This window comes from Leptonychotes weddellii, chromosome 1 (genome assembly GCF_054177405.1).
Source record: "Leptonychotes weddellii isolate Sample4059 chromosome 1, ASM5417740v2, whole genome shotgun sequence".
In the NCBI taxonomy this organism is placed as follows: Eukaryota; Metazoa; Chordata; class Mammalia; order Carnivora; family Phocidae; genus Leptonychotes; species Leptonychotes weddellii.
This window is the reverse complement of record NC_138369.1, coordinates 168004796-168024916: the sequence shown is the minus strand read 5'-3', so window position 1 is coordinate 168024916 and position 20121 is coordinate 168004796. Positions and strand designations below refer to the sequence as shown.

Here is a 20121-nt window from a genome sequence, read left to right as displayed (position 1 = left end):
TAGACTCTTGAAAATGGTAGTGTTTGGAGGTTTTTTTTAAATGAAAGATTCCAGGAAGCCAGAGACTTCTGGGTAATGTTTAAATCATTGGGAATTGATCTGACATTTAATGGCAAAATGTTGACTCTCTAATGCCGGAACAAGGTCAATGGGTCAAGGGACCTCCATTACCTAACCTTAGCTGTTCTCTTTACATGACATATCAGAGTATTGATCAGGGCTGTTATGCGGGATTGGTCATAGAGTTCTGTATCCTTATTATAGTGTTCTTAAAAACTGGGTCTAGCCAATATATTATATTCTACTATGATCTGCATTTTTGTGTGGTCCCAGTGAAGGGGGCTTGCTCTGTTGCTCTGTTTCTTGTTTATCCTCCTACTTTGATTTGTCTGTACTCCCTGGACAAAACTTAAGTCTTCTTCTGAATGTTCTGTATCCAGGGTTCATTCACTGGTGGTCTTAACATTCTCTAGGATTCCACACTATATTTTGCCTTCAAACTTCATTGGTCTTCCAAACTCAGTGACACTACCAAAATGCTAGTCAGTTTTGATGTTCTTAGAGCTATGACATTGGATGATTGAAGTCAGCTTCATACTGGCTAGTCATTATATTTGATTATGGAAATGTTGGGCACTGACTGGTTTCATAGGGTCAAACTCCTTCTTAGATTTGAACAATGAAAGAACAATTTAATTTCTAACACTGTAGTATATAACACTTAACTTTTCCAGTTTTTAAAATTCTCTCATTTTATTCTCATAACACATATGTGTATAATAATTCATAAAAGAACCCTAACATTTCATCAAGCAAATACATTTCCACTGTGGATGACTAATGTAAGCCATAGGAATAGTTTGTTCTCCAAAGGATCCAGGACAATTGATCCTTGAACCTTTATTGTATCCTCATGGATCTTAAGACATGAAAAGGTTTAGAGGCTAGGGTGGAGATTGCAAGTTGTCCACCCAACTCTGTGTTCCACTGCTTCCATAGTAAGAGTCATAACTGAGACAAAGCTGCCCAGGCATGGACTATATTTTCCCACTCCCTTGGCAGCTAGTTGTGGCCATAAGACTAAGCTCTCTCCAATGAAGTATGAGCAAACGTGATAGATGCCCTTCAAGCTTTGCCTTGAAAATTTGCGAGCTCACTCCTATAGCTCATTTGTCTTTCTCACAGCTGAAATAGTGATGATAAGACAAACCTTAGAAGCCATGGGTTGACCGTGGAAGGACCACCCTCATTCTGGGTTGGTTCCTGAATGACTGAGTGGAGCAGAACCCCTTCACTGCCCCCTCACTCAGATTATTACTTGAGAGATAAATCCACTTCTATTTTATTTCAGCCATTATGTTTTCAGGATATTTACTTCAGTAGGTTAGCCTGCTTGGTTGATATGGATGGCTACTTGATTTTACTAGGGAAAACTTCAAGAGCACTCAAGCCTGGGTTGGTGATGAGACTGAGCATTATCAAGCCCTGACTTTATTCCCTCTCTCCATCAGATATTTGATGGGGAGGGGGAGGTTAGGAGAACAGGAGAGAAGAATGAAAGAGAGGTAGGTCAAGGCTGGAGGACGCAGTTGTGGAGGCAAGAGTTGTACTACAGAGATGTTTACACATGCTTAGAAATGAGAGGGGAATAAAAATGTCAAAAAAATAGAACCAGAAAAATCCCCCCTCCCCCCCATTTTTTTAACTACACAAAACCTTTATTGAGTATGCAGAACTCACTGGATATCACGAGCTAATGAATTCTCAGTTCTTCGTGTTTGATTTGCTAATCATTACAGTGAATTAAACACAAAGAATCCAGCAAGGGTTCTAAAAGAAGCACTGCTGAATGTTCACCCTGGACACTGCAGAAAGTAACCTCTGTGTTTTCTTCTTAAATCTTTTCCAGTCAAATTGTGTCTTTTCTCTTTAACACTTGTCACTTAAATCTTTATCTTAGTAGGTCATCTCAAAAGTCTTGAATGCTAGAATCCAAAGAAAGAGAGAGATAAGCATCGCCGAGACATTTATCGATGATACAACTACTTAATATCCTCCAGAGGTGCTCCCACATACACATTCGCACGAATACAGGACCCGATAGAAACTTTAAAGGGATCTCAAAGGAGAAGCCATGAGGGGGAGTGTGTGCAATAACCCACAGTCATCACTGCCCTAATAGTATCTGATCTGAACCTGGCATAGCTTCAGAGAAAGCCATGTGTTCAGGCTAAAACAAGAATGAGAAAAAAAGGAGAACGTTGCTTTCTTCTAATGTGGTAAATAGGGCATGAAGTTTTTATAGTTTGCTGGTAGAACCGGTTTTACAAGTTTTCTGCTTACCCATAGGGCTTAGCCTTAAGGGAGAAAAAATATTTTTTATTCAGGAAATATCTTAAGACTTCTGGTAGAGTGTTTATGTTCAGTATACAGAATAAAGATCTATATTAATGTTGTTGTGCCTACATGTCTTGGGACGAAGTTTGAAACTGAAACTATTACATTTTAAAAGTTTTTCATGAGTATGCCGTACTTGCCACTTCTGTTTCTGACACGAGGAAGTGCTAAAAGAAAGCTTCCTGCTTTTGCATCCTCCTTATGTGTCCCCTTGTTATTAAGTTTTGGTAGATTCCTCATATTCGTTTAAATTGCTCTCCCAGATTGTTTATTTTAAATGTCAGGAAGTGCTCGTTTCATAGATCCAGGTCTTGATCAGTTTGGAGAAGGAATGGCTTTAAATAAGAAATCCCCACAAGGTATCAATGTGTGTGCCCCTCTGGGTGAGCATGTGTGAGAGAGAACCAGGCCCACAGCTAGTGACAGAGAACGTGACACAGGGAAAGGAGACAAAGGAACCTTAAGGCAATAACATGAAATCTTAAGGCCGTAAGATGTTCAATGTGTTATATTTGTACTTTTAGATTTCCTTTCCTTTCAAGTTTCAGTATCTCTCAACAGATTTGAGGTGCCTTCTCAGTATGGCCACCTCTGCAGATGGTACTGGGGGGAAAGCAGGGCAAGGGAGAGAGGAGGAGAAAAGGAATACATGGGTGTTTGTATGTCAAGTTCCTTTCATTCATTCCTCTCTCTTAGTTCAGTTAGTGGGGAGTATTCTTATAATGATTCTTTCATTTAACAACTTGTCTGCTTTGATGAAGACAAATCAACTTCAGCTTTTGGTGACCCCAAGGGAAATATTCTATATCTAGTGGTGAAACTGATTGATTTTATTAAAGCCACTGTGAAATCTCTGCTTCCTCAGGAAGAAAATTGTATTTTTCTTCACTGGAGATTGAATAAGAGAAAATAATCTGAATAAATATTATATGTCATATGAAATTTACAGAAGATATAAATAGAGAGGGTGCAAAGATTGCCTTTAGATTTTAAGTTTGAAACCAAATGTATATACGTATGCATATATTTTACATATTCTTAGTGGAGAATACTAATACAATTGTAAAGATTTAATAACTGCATATCTTATCCACTCACAAGTTAAAGTTTTTCTTACATTTAAACAACTTTTTCTGAATCAGGAGAAAGTGGTTTTGTTCTTTTTTCATTTGAGGAGCTAAAATTTAATCTTGAAAATTTGGCTATGCAGCTGATAACTGGCTTAACAAAATACCCCTCACTTCCTTCCTCTTCCACAAGGACCTCTCTGATACTTCAACTCAATCCTGCATAGCAGTTTTGAGTTCTAAAACAATTACAAAATTTTCTTGTCTCTAATTTAGATTCTCAGAAACTGCGAGAACTCAGGTATGCCAGAAAGGCATTTGAATGGACCAAGAAGTACAAGTACTGGCTTTATTCTATTCAAATTAGGGTAGCTGCATTACTGTTGATTCCTCCCCACCCCACCCCCCACACCCCCTGGTAAAATCTGTTTCTCCACATTTTTCCTATCCCCTAAGCTTTAGCATTCTGGATCACAAAAAAATGTGAACACCCTACCAACAAACAACCCATATTTTTGTTAAGTACACGGAGGAGAGTAGAACTGATTTCTCATCACTGAAAAGAAGCTATTGTCAAAATAAGTGAGGTGAGCAAGATGGGGACATCCATCCTGTTGCTACCATCACTCAAACCAGGCTTGTACTTGCCATCAAAACTAAAGGGAGACCCAGCTGAAAATGAAAGCTCTTTACATACTGCATTTTACTCCAGTCTTCTTTCAACATCTCCTTGGAAGGAGAATGTGTATTGTGTTTTGTTTTGTTTTTCTAAGCAAGGAGCATTGGGAGTTATCTTTTCTTGGACAAGCTAAAATCTGTCACCTTGTCAGAGGAGACAGATCAGGTTGGAGAGGACTCTGCCTCTGAGAACCAGAGAGCAGGGCTGTGATTCTCATTCATGATAAGACCAACAGGTACTTGTTGGGGGAGCAATCACACAAGTAGCCATCTCTCTCACTGAACCAGAAATTAAAGCACAGATTTAAAAATTATACATATGGCTTTTTGAGCCATGCCAAGGACGCTTTTCTCATTTTAGTGTCACTAGTGGTTAGTTTGCTTATTATGTGACATCATTTTTTGAGAGCCATGAAACCATGCAAAGGATGGAAAGATCATAACATGGTCCTGTGAGGATACCACTGCTTGAAAAGCAAAAATGTGTATGAAACATTTATCAGCTGGGATTAGAAAGAGTAAACTAAAGCAGAAGGCATGTAATCGGAAATGTTTCTACATGTCTTTTCCCTCCAACTTCTTACTTTAAGAATTTAAAAACCTACAGGGCGCCTGGGTGCCTCAGTTGGTTAAGCGACTGCCTTCGGCTCAGGTCATGGTCCCGGAGTCCTGGGATCGAGTCCCACATCGGGCTCCCGGCTCAGCGGGGAGCCTGCTTCTCCCTCTGACCCTCTCCCCTCTCATGCTGTTTCTCTCTCTCTCTCAAATAAATAAATAAATAAAATCTTAAAAAAAAAAAAAAGAATTTAAAAACCTACAGGGGCGCCTGGGTGGCTCAGTCGTTAAGCGTCTGCCTTCGGCTCAGGTCATGATCCCAGGGTCCTGGGATCGAGCCCGCATCGGGCTCCCTGCTTGGTGGGAAGCCTGCTTCTCCCTCTCCCACTCCCCCTGCTTGTTGCTTGTGTTCCCTCTCTCGCTGTGTCTCTCTCTGTCAAATAAATAAAATCTTTAAAAAAAAAAAAAAAGAATTTAAAAACCTACAGAAAAGTGCAAGTTAGTACAATAAACACGCTTATGTAATCTGTGCTAATAGGTTAGCCACTTTCCATATAGGGCCATTGGCTACTTCAAAATTTGGCTAACCCAGATTGTGGTGTGTTGTTCTACATGCCTTTCCAAAAATAAATACTTCCTAAAGTTTTCTGAAAAATGAATAGATACTTGGGCCCTAAACCAAGCAGATAAAAATTACACACACACACACATATAACATGAATTCATGCTAATATATACAGAGATGTATCTCTGTGTGCATATGTTTAACTATGGATCTAGACTTCATTGTCAATAAAGCATGGAGAAAAAAGTGATTGTTTGGAGAGGTAGGAGATGAGGGTTTGGGCACCCAGCTTTTAAAAAGTGCTTGATGTTTCTCCTAAGGAGTGGACCTAGACCCAAAAAGTTTATTTATTCTCACATGAAATAGAATATGTTAGAAATAATAGAATCTCTCTCTTTTTTTTGTAAAATAAAATAAAAATAGAAGTTAAAAACAGAAATCTTAAACATTAAGATGTTTGTTTTTGGTGCTTACGATTTTACAAGACAGCTTATATGTAACACTTGCCTGTTTGAAAGCTTCTTTGTTTTTCTACCTACTCCGATGAAAACTAAAATATAGGATTATTAACATTTATTTGAGATCAATTCTAAATTTAATAATCAATATCCAAAGATTTCACCATTGGCAAATCAGCAAAGTCATTGAAGAAAGGTTTAAAAGCCAGCAGTCAGCAACTCTGAACCTCTTAATCTGTTCCCAAAAAAATGGAATCAGATTGTTTAATAAGTAAATAGAATATACCCAAATGATGGATGGCATTCCCTTCTGAGTAGTCTCTTTCTTTGTAAGATGATTTTCTCAAGAAAGTGTTTTTTTGTTGTTGTTTTATTTCTTTTTCTCAAGTAGGCTCCATGCCCAGCTCCAAGCCCAGCTCCAAGCCCAATGCAGGGCTTGAACTCATGACCCTGAGATCAAGAGCTGGACTGAAATCAAGAGTCAGCTGCTTAACCAACTGAGTCACCCAGGCACCCCTGGAAGTGCTTTTTTTTTTCAAAAAGCACATTTCTATTATTGTCCATAAAGTGCTTCTTGGTAAGTGGATTTGAATCTTGCAAACTGACAGACTTGTTTAAAACCAAGTAGGATGATAAGATTGCAAGAGTTCCTGTATTAGTCAGCTCAGGCTGCCACAATAAAATAGCATAGACTGGGTAGCTTAAACAAGAGACATTTATTTCTCACAGATCTGGAAGCTGGGAAGTCCAAGATCAAGATGCTGGCAAGACAGGTTTCATTCGGAGGCCTCTTCTTTTGGCTTCTAGGAGACCACCTGGTCACTGTGTGTTCACATGGCCTTCTCTTGGTGTGTGAGCAGAGAGAGAGGACTCTCACTCCCTTTTTAAAGACCACCAGTCCTATTGAATTAGGACCCCACTCTTATAACCCCATTTAACCTTAATTTCCTCCTAAAGGACCTATCTCCAAATATAGTTATATTGGGGATTAGGATTTCATATATGCATTTTTTGAAGGACACAGTTCAGTCCATAGCACTATCTGAATTTTTGACTCCCCAAAAGGCAGTAATTATAAAAAATAAGACTATTTTTGTGCATGTGTGCTTATGGCTTGAACAGTCCAGAATGTACTTCTAAATGAAAGCTTTAAAAAAATGTTATGTCATGCCAGCATTGTTTGAAGAAATAGCTAAACTACTTCTTTCTTGTTTTTTTTTTTAGTCAACAAAGTAATATATTTCCTTTGCAGAAAACTGGGAAAATTAAGAAAAGAATGAAGAAGATTGAAACAATTGTATGTTATTAAAGTTCTCTGAGAATCACATTTTCCTAGTATCTTTTCTTTCTTTTTTTAAAGATTCATTTATTTATTTTAGAGAGACAGCAAGCATGTGTGCAAGCTGGGGGAGGGGCAGAGGGAGAGAGAGAATTCTCAAGCAGACTCCTCACTGAGCGTGGAGGCTGACACGAACTCAATCCCAGGACCCTGAGATCATGACCTGAGCTGAAATCAAGAGTCGGTTGCCTGACTGACTGAGCCACCCAGGTGCCCCTCCCAGTACCTTTCCAAAAAAAAAAAAATACAAACATAGAATCAGAAGCACCTGGGTGGCTCAGTCAGTTGAGTGTTGGATTACTGATCTCAGCTCAGGTCTTGATTTCAGGGTCGTGAGTTCAAGCCCTGTGCTGGGCTCCACACTGGGCATGGAGCCTACTTAAAGTAAATAAATAAATAAATAAAAACAAAGAAATAAAAACAAACAAAATGAAACCAAAAAACACCTTGGAATCATATAGCTGAGAAATGTTATGTGTCCTGATCTTTTCCATTTAAAGTTATATCATGAGCATATTCCAAATCAAGTAATATATGAAAAACTTCTCTTTGAGGGATTTTTGTTGCTTTCACTTCTCATTGTTGTACATAAGAGTTCATTAATCCTTGCTTTTATTTATTCATCCTTGTACATAAATATTTGTTACAGGTCTGTTTATTTCCTCAGGATAACTCTCAAAGAGAGAAATTACTAGGTCAGAAGATATTAATAATTGTTAGACACTTGATTCATATTGCTGAATAGCTCTGCAAAACCGTATCACATGAAACTCTCACATGATATTTGAGAAGGACAAGTTCATTTGCCAACACTAGCCATTACACTTAAAAACATCTTTCTCAATTTGTAAAGGAATCTGCATCTGGTTTTATTTTGCAAGTGAGAATTGACTATTTTTTTGTATCTGCTTATTCATCCTTTTCTTCTATTTGTGAATTGCCTATTCCCATCCTTTACCTGCTTTTCCTTTGAGAAAGTCTGTTTCTCTTTTCTAATTTTTTTTGTTGATGTCTTATTTTTCAACCCTTTGTTATGTAATGTTGTAATATTTTTTTTGCCACGTTTTCTTTTGACTCTTGATTTTGTGTATTTTATAGAAATACCCATATCTGTGTAGTAAATCTACCCATCTTATTCTGCCTGGAAGTGGTTCTCGAATTTAATGTGCATCAGAATGTCTCAGTGTTTTCATTAAAACATAGATTCTTGGGCCCTGTTGGTCGGGGTGTATTATTCATTAATTCTCTGCAGTAGCCCTACCAACTGTTGTTTGTATTATAACCCAGCTGATTCTAAATGAAGTGGTTAATAAACCACACTGTGAAGCCCTGCTTTGCAGGTTCTCGCTTTGGATTAATACTTAGTTTCTCTCAGTCAGGTCACATAAATAGCTAGGTATATTTTCTTCTATTTTCTCATGTTTTCATTTTTCTACATCTATCTCTTTGATTCAGCTGGAATGTATCTTACTATAAGCTTTACCACAAAATATTGAGCCATTTTTCCTAGCACAATTTATTTAATAACAACCCAACATTTCCCCAATAATTTACAATTCCAACTTTACCATTTACTGCCATTTTATAAATATTTGAATTTATTGTTGAGCTTGTTTTTTCCCCATTGATTTATCTATCTATTCCAGCATACTGTTTTAATTACTCTATCCTTTAAGTATTTCTGATACTATGAAAAAATGTCCTCTCCCCATTACTCTTCTTATTCAAAAATATTTTGGCAGTTCTCACCTGTATAATTAAAAAAAATAGTTTGTCAAATTAAAATAATTAAAATATTTTTGCTGGAGTTGTATTTAATCTATAAAATAATTTGAGGAAAAATCACATTTGTTCAACACTGTGGCTTCACTAAAACATGTATTTTTATTTATTTATAGCTTCTTTTATGGTTGCTATGGTCTGAATGTTTGTGTCCCCCCACAAAAGTCATATGTTGAAATCCTAACCCCCAAAGTCGATAGTATTAGGAAGTGAGCCTTTGGGAGGTGCTTAGGTCATGAGTGGGAATAGTGCCTTATGAAGAAGCTCTCGAGAGATCCCTTCCCCTCATGTGAGTACACACCAAGCCAGCTCTGACTCAGGAAGGGGGCCCACACCAGAAGGCATAGTATACACGTGTGATACTCAGGTACTTATCACAAACGGATAAAGATGGGTCTCATTACTTTAAAGCCATACCATTTTGGTATTCTAGTGATGATGAGAAGTATCAGTAACTAAAAAAAATTTCAACAGTAGTTTAATGATCCGTTCTTTTCCTTTGTAAAATTCATGTTAAGTCTTTGTTTAGACCCTAAACTTACCAATTCTCCTGATGTGTATGCCTCAAAAAGAACGTTTCTGTTTTTACATAAAATGTTATTTTCTGGATACCAAAACATAGAATTTTTTTTTTTTTTTAATTTTAGCTGGTTTGGGAAACCCTCATAATAGACAGCTGGATTATATCCCAATATTCTAGTTTTGAAAAATCGTCATGGTTGGCACTGCCCAAATCCAAAATTGGTCATTGATTTCCCTCCCTCCATTTATGGAAAAAAGGGTTCACTTGAAAAATTGTAAATAAATAAATACAATAAGATTTTTTTCTTGATAGGTCAGAACTTTATTAAACTGTTAAAGTTGTTCCAAAGCAGGATAAAATTCAGTTTAAAGCTGCAAAAGAAAGGAATTTGGGGTGCTGAACAGAGGTGGATCCCTTCCTGGTGGCCTCCACAGCAGACACTCCCTGCTTTGTTCTGTTTCCTCATCTTAGTCTGATCTGTAGCCTTCCCATGGACATCTTCGTCTGACTGGTTTCCTGCCCTTCACCTGGGGCCAAAAGAGAGGAAGAAAGGCTTATTCTCATATTGAGGCCCCTTTGGAAGTAATCCTGGGCGGTAGGAGGTTCAGACTTCACTGCCAGCCAATGACAGCAGTGGAAGAAGTGAAGGGAAAAATGCCAAAATGGAGTGTTCCAGACTTTTCCGACTCATCTTTGGGATGGGGATTTACAAAGAGGTATTTCTTATTCTTAAGGATATCATAAAAACAAGAGAAGCTAAGAAGCCTCATTGCAGCCCTCCCAGGGAACATTAGCCTAAGGAACATGGATGAAAGAATGGTTAACTCTGAAAGGGTAGGTGAGGCTTCTGAATATTATTGAGTTTGGCGTGCAGCAGGGAAAGATGGCCAGTAGGTCGGCCCATGGAGCTTTCGAGAGGTTCACGTTGTAGACATGAACTAGAGAGGCTCTAACAAGGAACATGAGAATGTGAGAAACAGGGTGAAGAGTCCTAAAAAGTGTGTGGCAGGACTCCTGGAATAATATGGGGTGTTGAAAACCTATGGACAAGAGCATTTTAAGAAAATGTTGAGTGAAGACTAAAGGTTTGCTCCACAGCATCTTGATTAGTTTCCTATGGCCGCCAACACAAAGTACTGGAAAATGGGTGGCTTCAAACAACAAAAATGTATTATCTCAGGGGTCTGGAGCCTGGAAGTCTGAAAAGGTGTTGGCAGGGCCATGCTCCCTCTGCAACCTGTAGTAGATTCCTCCCTGGCATCTTTCTAGCTTCTGGTGCTTCACTGGTGATCTTTGGGGTTCCTTGCTTATAGCTGTAAAATTCTAATTTCTGCCGTCGTTGTCACATGGCATTCTCCCTACTTATGTGTATGTGAATATGTGTGTATATATATATATTTAGTATTTATGTCTGCATATTCACATACACATAAATAGGGAGAAACACATCTCTCTCTATATATATGTCTATATATAGACATAAATACTAAAATTTTAGTAAATCAAGATTGTTTTCTATTAATATAAACTCCTAAGCTATTCCAATCAGTATTAAAACACTGATTTGATACAGGTTTATTAGATTCTCTCTCTATAGATTTACATATATGTATGTGTGGAAATATAAAATTTTCCCATGTTTTATGCTATTTCCTCTTAATATTACACAGTTACTAAGGCAGGCAATATTGTCCTAAGATGAAAGTCTGAAATGAGGAAGGCATTTGCAGTTTATAGTCTAATATAGCTGTTTTTCCTTCAGAGTTTAGAAAATCATCTTATTTGCTTTTTCTATGATTAAGTAAAGCTGTTTTATTTTTTTTTTTATTTTTTAAAGATTTTATTTATTTATTTGACAGAGAGAGACAGCGAGAGAGGGAACACAAGCAGGGGGAGTGGGAGAGCGAGAAGCAGGCTTCCTGCCGAGCAGGGAGCCCGATGTGGGGCTCGATCCCAGGACCCTGGGATCATGACCTGAGCTGAAGGCAGACGCTTAACGACTGAGCCACCCAGGCGCCCAAGTAAAGCTGTTTTATTAAAATCCTATTTCTGACCCGAAACTTTCCAGTATAATGAAGACCTCTGAGAAGTTTAAGATTTTCTCTGCCAAATATAGTGCCTGTATTTAAGTATTTCTGAGTATATGCTGTTATATACCCTCTAAAACACTCATAGAATGTGTTTTATTTATTAATGAATATTTTGATTAATTAAACATCTTCAAATTGTGCTTCACTTTAAGGTTGTTTGATTTAGAGTAGTATTTCATTTCAGTGATAACATGCATCATGAAAACACTTAAAAATGTGATCTTATTTCCTTCTCGTAATCTCTCCTCAGGAAAGTAAACAGGAACTGCCAAAGACATACCCAGTGTGTCTCAGGGGCTACTTTACTGGCTCAGTCCAACTCTCAAGTGTGCTGGCATTTTTCCTGGTAAGGACAGTGAAGTCATCTCTCTGAAGGCCACGGTGTGGGGCACAGGGAAGCCACCGCCAGGAGGAAAGCCCTTCCCTGACCCGGTTCAATATTGCCCCCAACAGGAGCATCTCTGCAATGGAAGGTTTCACTTAACCATCCAGCCGTTTAAAGAGCAGGGATGAAGTCAGCCCAGAGACAGAACTGCTGTTTTCACAAACAAATGAACAAAACAACAAAAGCATAGAAAAATCATTATTCTCTATCTATCCTCTCGGCTTTGACTTGCAGATTCTAGCTTGACTCTCACATTCTTTCTTGACGTCCTTTTCACACGGCCATGAGGCCCTTTCTGTTACAGTGCCAGCCAGCTGCAGGGACTTTTCCACCTGTCTCATGACTCTTAGAGAACCTTGCCTTTTCACTGGGCTTTGAGCTGGGCAGGCTATGGTTTCTTAGGGTTAGCTTTGGAAAGGTGCCCCCTACTGGGCTTTGGTTGGTGGAAGAACTTGAGGACCCAGGAAGGGGAGCTGTAGTAGTTGCCCGTGAATGTAACCTGGACTTTTGAACCTCCCGGATGACACAGCTGCTCACCCGTCTTGTTATCAATCTGGGAATCTAGTCAAGCGATACATTCCCAGTCCCCTGACTGTCTCATGACCAGCTAGCTTGTTGGTGTTAGGCAAAGTTTAGTCCAGAAGGCCTGCCATAAAGTTGTTGACTGGACCCTGTCTCAGGAAGAGTTTAGCGTGTCCTGGCAACCTTTATCACGCACCACCAACTCTGAGAGGTCAAGGGTATTATGGAGAATAGTAACGTTCTTAAAATTGACTCATGAGCCAGCCTGCGAGTACCCGACTCATCCCTGGTCTAACAGAGAGGATGTCAAATGGCCCTGTAGGCACTTCCTGAGACTCAGTGACGGGAGGGATGAGGGAGGGGTCAGTCATGTAACAGAAAGTCTGCACAAAGGCCAAGTCAGTACCAAAGAAACTGTCAGTCTCTCTGCACTTTTCCTACTTGCCCAAATGTTTCACTCAGCAGAGACTGGAGCAAAACGCAGTTAAATGTTATAGGTAGTTTGTTCTGAAATCACTTTCTTTCACTGTCACAGGGCCCAAGCTCTCTATGAGAATCCTTCTGTTTCAGTCATCATGCTTTCTTTTGAAAATGTAACTAAATGTAAGTGATGTCATTTCTACTGCTGCACTTACAAACGGGCTTTGAGTATTTAATTGTATATGATAGATGTTAATATTTCTGTGTTGGTTGTAAGAGAGGTCATTACAGTATGCAATGTAGTAAAATATTTGTTTTATGTTAAGAGAGAAATAGTCAATCATTTTTATTTACATTCTTGTGCCACTTGGGTCAGGCTGCCCTAAGAAGTTCTATTTTCTAAAGAATAAGACTATGGAATGACTTCATCAGAGATTCCAGTTACAGAGTGAAACAGATATAGCCTTAGGACTTCTGCTATGCATACCACCCTTAATTTTCTAGAACAAGACAAAAAAAAAGTTATTATAAATAATTTTGAATAAAACCCTGATTTTTTTTTTTTTAAGATTTATTTATTTGACAGAGAGAGACACAGCGAGAGAGGGAACACAAGCAGGGGGAGTGGGAGAGGGAGAAGCAGGAAGCAGGGCTTCCTCCCGCGGAGGAGGGAGCCCGATGTGGGGCTCAATCCCAGGACCCTGGGATCATGACCTGAGCCGAAGGCAGACGCTTAACGACTGAACCACCCAGGCGCCCCAAAACCCTGATTTTTTATTTTTAAAGACCTCCATGAATTTGAAATAACCAACAAAAGCCTTTTGCTCTGATAAGATACAAATAACAAAAACAAATCTACTCATGATATAATTTTATTTTATATTTTTTTTCAAGATTTTATTTATTTATTTATTTGACAGACAGAGACACAGTGAGAGAGGGAACACAAGCAGGGGGAGTGGGAGAGGAAGAAGCAGGCTTCCCGCTGAGCAGGGAGCCTGATGCGGGGCTCGATCCCAGGACCCTGGGATCATGACCTGAGCCGAAGGCAGACGCTTAACAACTGAGCCACCCAGTCACCCTACTCGTGATATAATTTTAAATGCAACTTTAAAACAAGATATATATTTTTAAAAGACTATTTTTTTTCTTATGAACAAAGAACAATGTTACCAAATTGCCTTTAGGAATTTATGTTGGTATGTGTGCATTTATTCCAACTAAAGGGAGATACAATACATCAAAAATAATGATAGAGAGCTAACTTAAGCCTTAAATATAGGTAAGGAAAGAGATTTTTATTTTTTTTTAAAAAAGATTTTATTTATTTATTTGAGAGAGAGTGAGGGAGAGAGAGCACAAGCAGGGGGAGCAGCAGAGGGAGAAGAAGAAGCAGGCTCCGTGCTGAGCTGGGAGCCCGATGCGAGCTCGATCCCAGGACACTGAGATCATGACCTGAGCAGGAGGCAGATACTTAACGGACTAAGCCACCCAGGCGCCCCAGGAAGAGATTTTTCTTCCTTCTTTTTTTTTTTTTTAAGAAGCAAAAAGGGTAGAAAGCAAACAGGCTTTCAGTTATGAAATAAATAGGTCACATGAATAAAAGGCAGAGCATAAGTCAGTGGTATTGTAATAGTGTTGTATGGTGACAGATGGTAGCCACACGTGTGATGGGCAGAGCATCATGTATAGAGTTGTCAAATCACTGTGTTGTACACCTGAAACGAATGTCACATTGTATGTCAACTATACTTCCATAAATTAAAACAAAAACAAACCCAAATAGGGTAGAAATTAGAGTGACCAGCAGGGGGCTACTTTTAGGTTTCTTTTTTTCCTTTAAATTAAGAGCTAAGCCAAAAATACATTTTACTCCTTAGTTTTATATATAAGATATAAAGTCTAAACAAAATAACTTTTTCTTCTCTTTAGTTTACTCCTCTCTTCTCCTTCCTTCCCCACCACCAAGACCTGTAACATGTGATCCCAGATTCCTGGCCACTGATGCCTCTGACCCCACCAATTAAAATTCTATCTTTCAAAACTGCTCAAGGGAGGATTTGGATGATGGGTTTCCCACCAGACATAAATTAAAATTAAATTAAGAGCAAAGGATCATATTCTGGTCTGATGATTTAAATGGTAGTGACAGAAACCTGGTATCACCCTGAACCATTTGGGAAGGACTTTCTGAAACGATGGGCTTCAATAGTAGTATAAAAGGTAATGAATGGCCATGTAATATGATATTTTAATAGTGTTGTGTTTTCCCAGGAATTTGAGAGTGTGTGAAAGGCCTCCAGAATTAATAGGCAAATTCTGATCTGTTTTGGAATATAGCTTCAAATCATCTTCCCCATTTTTGATTTGTGTGAAGCCTTACCTCCTTTTTACCTCTTTCTTTGGGCCCATTTCCTAAATGTAGGCTCAGTGAATTTAACAGTAGTACAGAACAATTCACCAGGTAGTGAATTGGAAGGTAAAATTATGTTGTATGTGTTATCCAAGTGAAATCTCAAGAGAAATTGAAACTGACCCCATGTAATGTTTCAAATAAGAATTGGGTTCTAACAGAGGAGGTAAGCAAGAGAGTTATAGTAACCTTGAAGTCAGTAATTCCTGGTTCAACACCAAATACATGAAATTATGTTAGGGTTTTGTTTTAAGTCAAAGAAAATGAAACTTTGACTGTAAGGATAACACACAACAGACTGATTTAGAGTCATGTTTCCCAAAAGGATACATAGCAGTGGGACAGGGGTTACTGAAACCATAGGAAGAGCCTGCAGCTTCCCATTGTGCCAATTTACATGGAGATTTGGAATAAAAGAAGATGAGTGATTTAGCTGGCAAAAAATTTTCAAATACTTTTATGCTACCTTAATAGGGCTATGTTATGAAAGAGAGTATAAAATGCAAATGATTTATCTAAGATAAAATAATTCAAGAAATTTTGAACATGCAAAGGCCTGCTATAGATTGAACCCCCACTCCCAACCCCTACCCTAGATATATGAATTAGATAAATGCTTTGGAAGCCAAACTACCAGATTTCTCATCTTGGCATAGTGGTTGATTGATGTCAGTTATCTTTTCATGCATCAGTACAATTGGTCCCAGCTTTTAACACAATCGAGGAATTCTTATAAAATTAGGATTATAGAGTTGAATATTGCCTTAAACTGTTTGTGTAGATAAACTTAAAAGTGTGTTTGTTCCAATCTTGGGATCTACCTGAGAGGAAAAGAGGGAGGGGTTGGAAGCAGAGATATCACAACTACAATGAGAACATAACTGTGATTTATATGTGCTTGCATAGCTTTGTCTTCCACCAGACCTTACTTCTCAGGGTTATCCTTCAAAACAGGGAAGAGATGTATTTTTATTACTGGATGATTTAACTAGTGTCCAAGATTATGACTTATAACCTTGAATTTTAAGACTATCTATGGACATAATTGAGCCTAAAATGTAATAGTTTCCTTCTCTGGTCCTAAAATAAGAAAAGAATTCTGTTATCTAGTTATGGTTTATAAAATAATTCCTGGGAATGATATCACAATACAACTTATTTGATCCAAATTACTCTTCAGTATCCATCAGTACCACTATCCTAAGGAAAAGATGCCCTTTGATATTATAAGGAGCATCTGATGAGCATTGAAGGAAATATGCAAAAATAAATCCCCTTTCTTTTAAAAAATGCTGTATCACTCTCCCCTTCTTTTTATTTTTTTTCTTTGCTCTTTTTATTTCTTTTTCTTCTGTGAATGGGAATAAAGAGTGTAAGTTAATGGATGTAATCATGCATTCATTGAACATGGCTATCTCTCAAATTTTTCTCGCCTTGTTACTATATTGTTTTGGAAAACTTTGACAGAAAATAATAAGAGGAAAATGAATGAAAGATCAGTTAGTTGCATGGCACTAACTTTTAATTAAAATACGGCTAATCTTTTTTTCAGGTGTAGGCTATTCATATCCAGTTACACAAAGCCTTATTGTCAACGAAGAGGTAGCTGGTTTTCTTCCTTCCATATTCCCTCTTCATCCTTGGTATATTTGCTAGTAGTTTGTCCTGGAAGCCTCCTAAAAAACAAACAACTCTATACTCAATTATATGCTGAAAAAGAGCCTTAGAGATTAATGATAAATAGATTGTATTAGTGACTCCAATTTTTTGTGGAAAATTATTTCATGCCTTTTGGAAGCAACCTGCCACTCTGATCCTAACTTGGCTGGGTGACTTATTTTAACCAATGGACTTATAGCCTACTTGATGCAAGCAGAGGCTTGAAACACACTTCTGCATTTCTGCTTCCTTTTGTGGACCCCTGTCCCTGCCATGAGAATATGCCCTGGCTATCCTGCAGGAGAGATATAAGAGGAGTCCAATGAAGGAGAGCCAAGTTTTCCCAGTGATGCCATCAAGATTGGCTAACTACACTGACTGGCCAGCTGATAAAGTTGCATTAGTGGGCCTAGCTGAGAACAGCCAACCCATTAGTTGAAGGAAGGAATAAGTGGATTTTGTCTTCAGCCATTAAGTTTGGAGCAGTTCATATGCAGCATTGGCTGATTCATACAGGATGTTTTGTTTCAGACTTCCATTGTAGAGGTGAGAAAACTGAGGCTGGGGTTTACATTTTCTCCAGCTTTATAGAACTATTAAACCTCCCATGTGTTAGAGTTGATGGTGTGAACTCTATTCCCACATTATGTAAAAGCCCAAATACCTAATTATTGATAAACTATTCAATCCTTACCAGATAATTCCAGTTAATAACATAGTAAATGATGTTGCCTAGAATTGTTTTGGTCAGTATTATATGTAAGGTTAAAGATTTTGTCAAAACTAAGCAATGTATTGCATTGCAGAAATTGTGATTTCTGTGGAGTTACTCTCTTGTGCAATGGAAAAGCTTGTTAGTGTGCTGAATTTGTAGTTGCATTTGATGCTTCAGGGGTTAACCCTGTGAAGAACATTACAGCTGTCATCTAGAGACTGGACTGGTTTCTAATTGATTTCAAGTTGCAATTCAAATTGCTGTCTTTCATATATAACAACTACGTTGTTTTAACTCTTGACTCAAAAACTACTGGAACTAAATTCCTAAACTTTGGTACTGAACAAATGTTACTCCGAAATATTTGTAAAGGTAATAGCACATGAGTTAGGATGGTTCTTTTCAATTATAACTCAAGCTTTCAGATCTAAACTATGAAGCATTCTACTGTATACTTCTCTTATTGCAATATATTTGGATTGAGAAGTATAGATTCAGAATTGTTTTCTCTTCTGATAGTTTGATGTTTTTGAATGTGATTTCCTTTTATTAAATGTATTCTTTATTTTCTTTAAAATTCTTAATATTTTGATCTAGTGTATTATTAATTATGTAATTTTTCTTCTTTTTGGTTTGGGAGGGAGGAGATGATTAAAACTCCTTTCATGAATTTTTCTTTCTTCTGATACTGCCATGCCTTTAAGGACTAGGTTTTTAAAACTTACAGCACTGGAGTTGATTCACTCTGATTTTCATTTATTTATTGAGTGTGTGCCTTTGTGCCAATATTGCAGTGTCATTAATGTAACACAACAAATCTGTATGTATGCTTTATATTAAATATATAAATTAAGTTGCTTTCTCTACTCTTTCTCTCTGCTAGCTTAGGTTAGTTTTTTATGTGTGTGATAATATTTAAAGAATTTAAAGGGAAAATATGTAAAAAAAAAAAATAGTTCAATGAAGAAGAAATGTGTCTAAAAGTTTAAAGACCAATGCTTTCTGTCACCAAAATTCAGAAGAGGCCATATTAATATCACTATAATTATTACATTCTTCTTAGTAAGTTATTGAGTGCTTCCAACATAAAAGATGGAAAAAAAAACCCCAAATCCTAGAGTATTCGTTATCTAATAAATACAATAAATTACAATTTGTACAAAATGTAAAATAAATTACCTAAAACTTAATGGCTTTAAACAACACAAATTTAGTATCTCAGTTTCTGTGGGTCAATAATCAGGAGCAACTTATCTGGGTCTTCTGCTCAGCATATCCCACAAGCTACTATTATGGTTCATCCGGGGCTGTAGTCTAATCTTGAGGCTCAACTGAGGAAGGATCAACTTCCAGGCTTAGTCATGTGGTTGCTAGCAGAATTTAATTGTTTGCAAGCTCTTGGGCAGAGGGTTTCATTTCCTCACTGACTGTTGGCCAGAGGTCAGCCTCAGTTCCTTGACACATAGACCTCTTCAACATGGGAGCTTACTTTGTCAAAGCCAGCAAGAGAGAGAATCTGCAACCGAATCACTTAAGCGACATCTCATCACCTTTGTTATACTATTCATGAGAGCAGGTCACTACGTCCAGCTCACATTCAAGGAGTTCACACAAGAGCATGAGATTGTATAGGTGGTAGGGATCATTGGGGAACTTCTTAGAAGTCTGCCTAGCATAACAGTCCAATTGTCTTAAAGTTGTCTCCCTTTCATATATACATCTTTAAACTTAATTTTTCTTACCTACATTTGATTACATATACTGTAACATCACAGACAAATGAGATCATTGTAATATACACCACAAAATTATATAAAATTTGCATGAAGTGCTTAAGCATTCAGTTCTAGAGTACTCTAGCAGCATTAGTGAAAATGTGGGGTGTTCAATAGTGTGTTGGGGCACTGATTTCAGGTTTCATTTTACCTGTGAGCTTCACTTCTATAAAAAGAAAGAGTGGGTTATATCTTTTTGTTCTGCTCCGATGTGGGTCCAATAAAATACAGAAAACAATACTGAAAAATAGAGAGCTGCTAAAGACCAGCATGATCTGCACTTGTAGCTGCTATTTCACACAGTATAGGAGAAACAAATTTCTTAAATTCTTAGTTGTACATAGCTTCACAACAGCTAGAACTATAGAAAGAGTTAATAAAGATTTTTTATATGACATTTAGATGTGAACAGTTTCAGATATTGAGAATTCTCTGTAATTAACTGTATAGGTTCTGATAAAATAAGGAACTGATCATCCCAACACAAACTGGCATGGAAGAGCAGAGCAGACTCTACATTATGAAAGAATAGAATCTACACCAGGCCAGGCCAGAAGTATTTCTCTTCACCTTATTTGATCACGGTTTTTTTATCAACTCCCTTGTATAATGTTGAGGCAGACATTACTAATCCTCATCAATATCCAGTTCTTTCCCTCCAAGCTCATGGAAAATTAGAATTTATAGAAGTTTTTCTGTTATGCAGGATCATGTGACTTTCTGACCGAAGGATCATAAATCCGAAGTGATATGTGTCATTTTCTAAGCCAAAGTATAG

At 37.7% G+C, this 20121-nt stretch overlaps 1 protein-coding gene across 2 annotated transcripts in view; it reads left to right on the top strand.

Moving 5' to 3' along the window:
- The window catches only part of NRIP1 (nuclear receptor interacting protein 1), a 176230-nt gene extending 158085 nt beyond the window's left edge, over nt 1-18145 (top strand). For both annotated transcript variants that reach the window (XR_014138734.1, XR_014138733.1), the window contains exons 4-5: nt 9836-10198; nt 11705-18145. The gene's annotated coding sequence lies outside the window, so the exon portion shown is untranslated. The remainder of the gene's footprint in view (nt 1-9835; nt 10199-11704) is intronic.
- The last annotated feature ends 1976 nt before the right edge of the window (nt 18146-20121 follow it).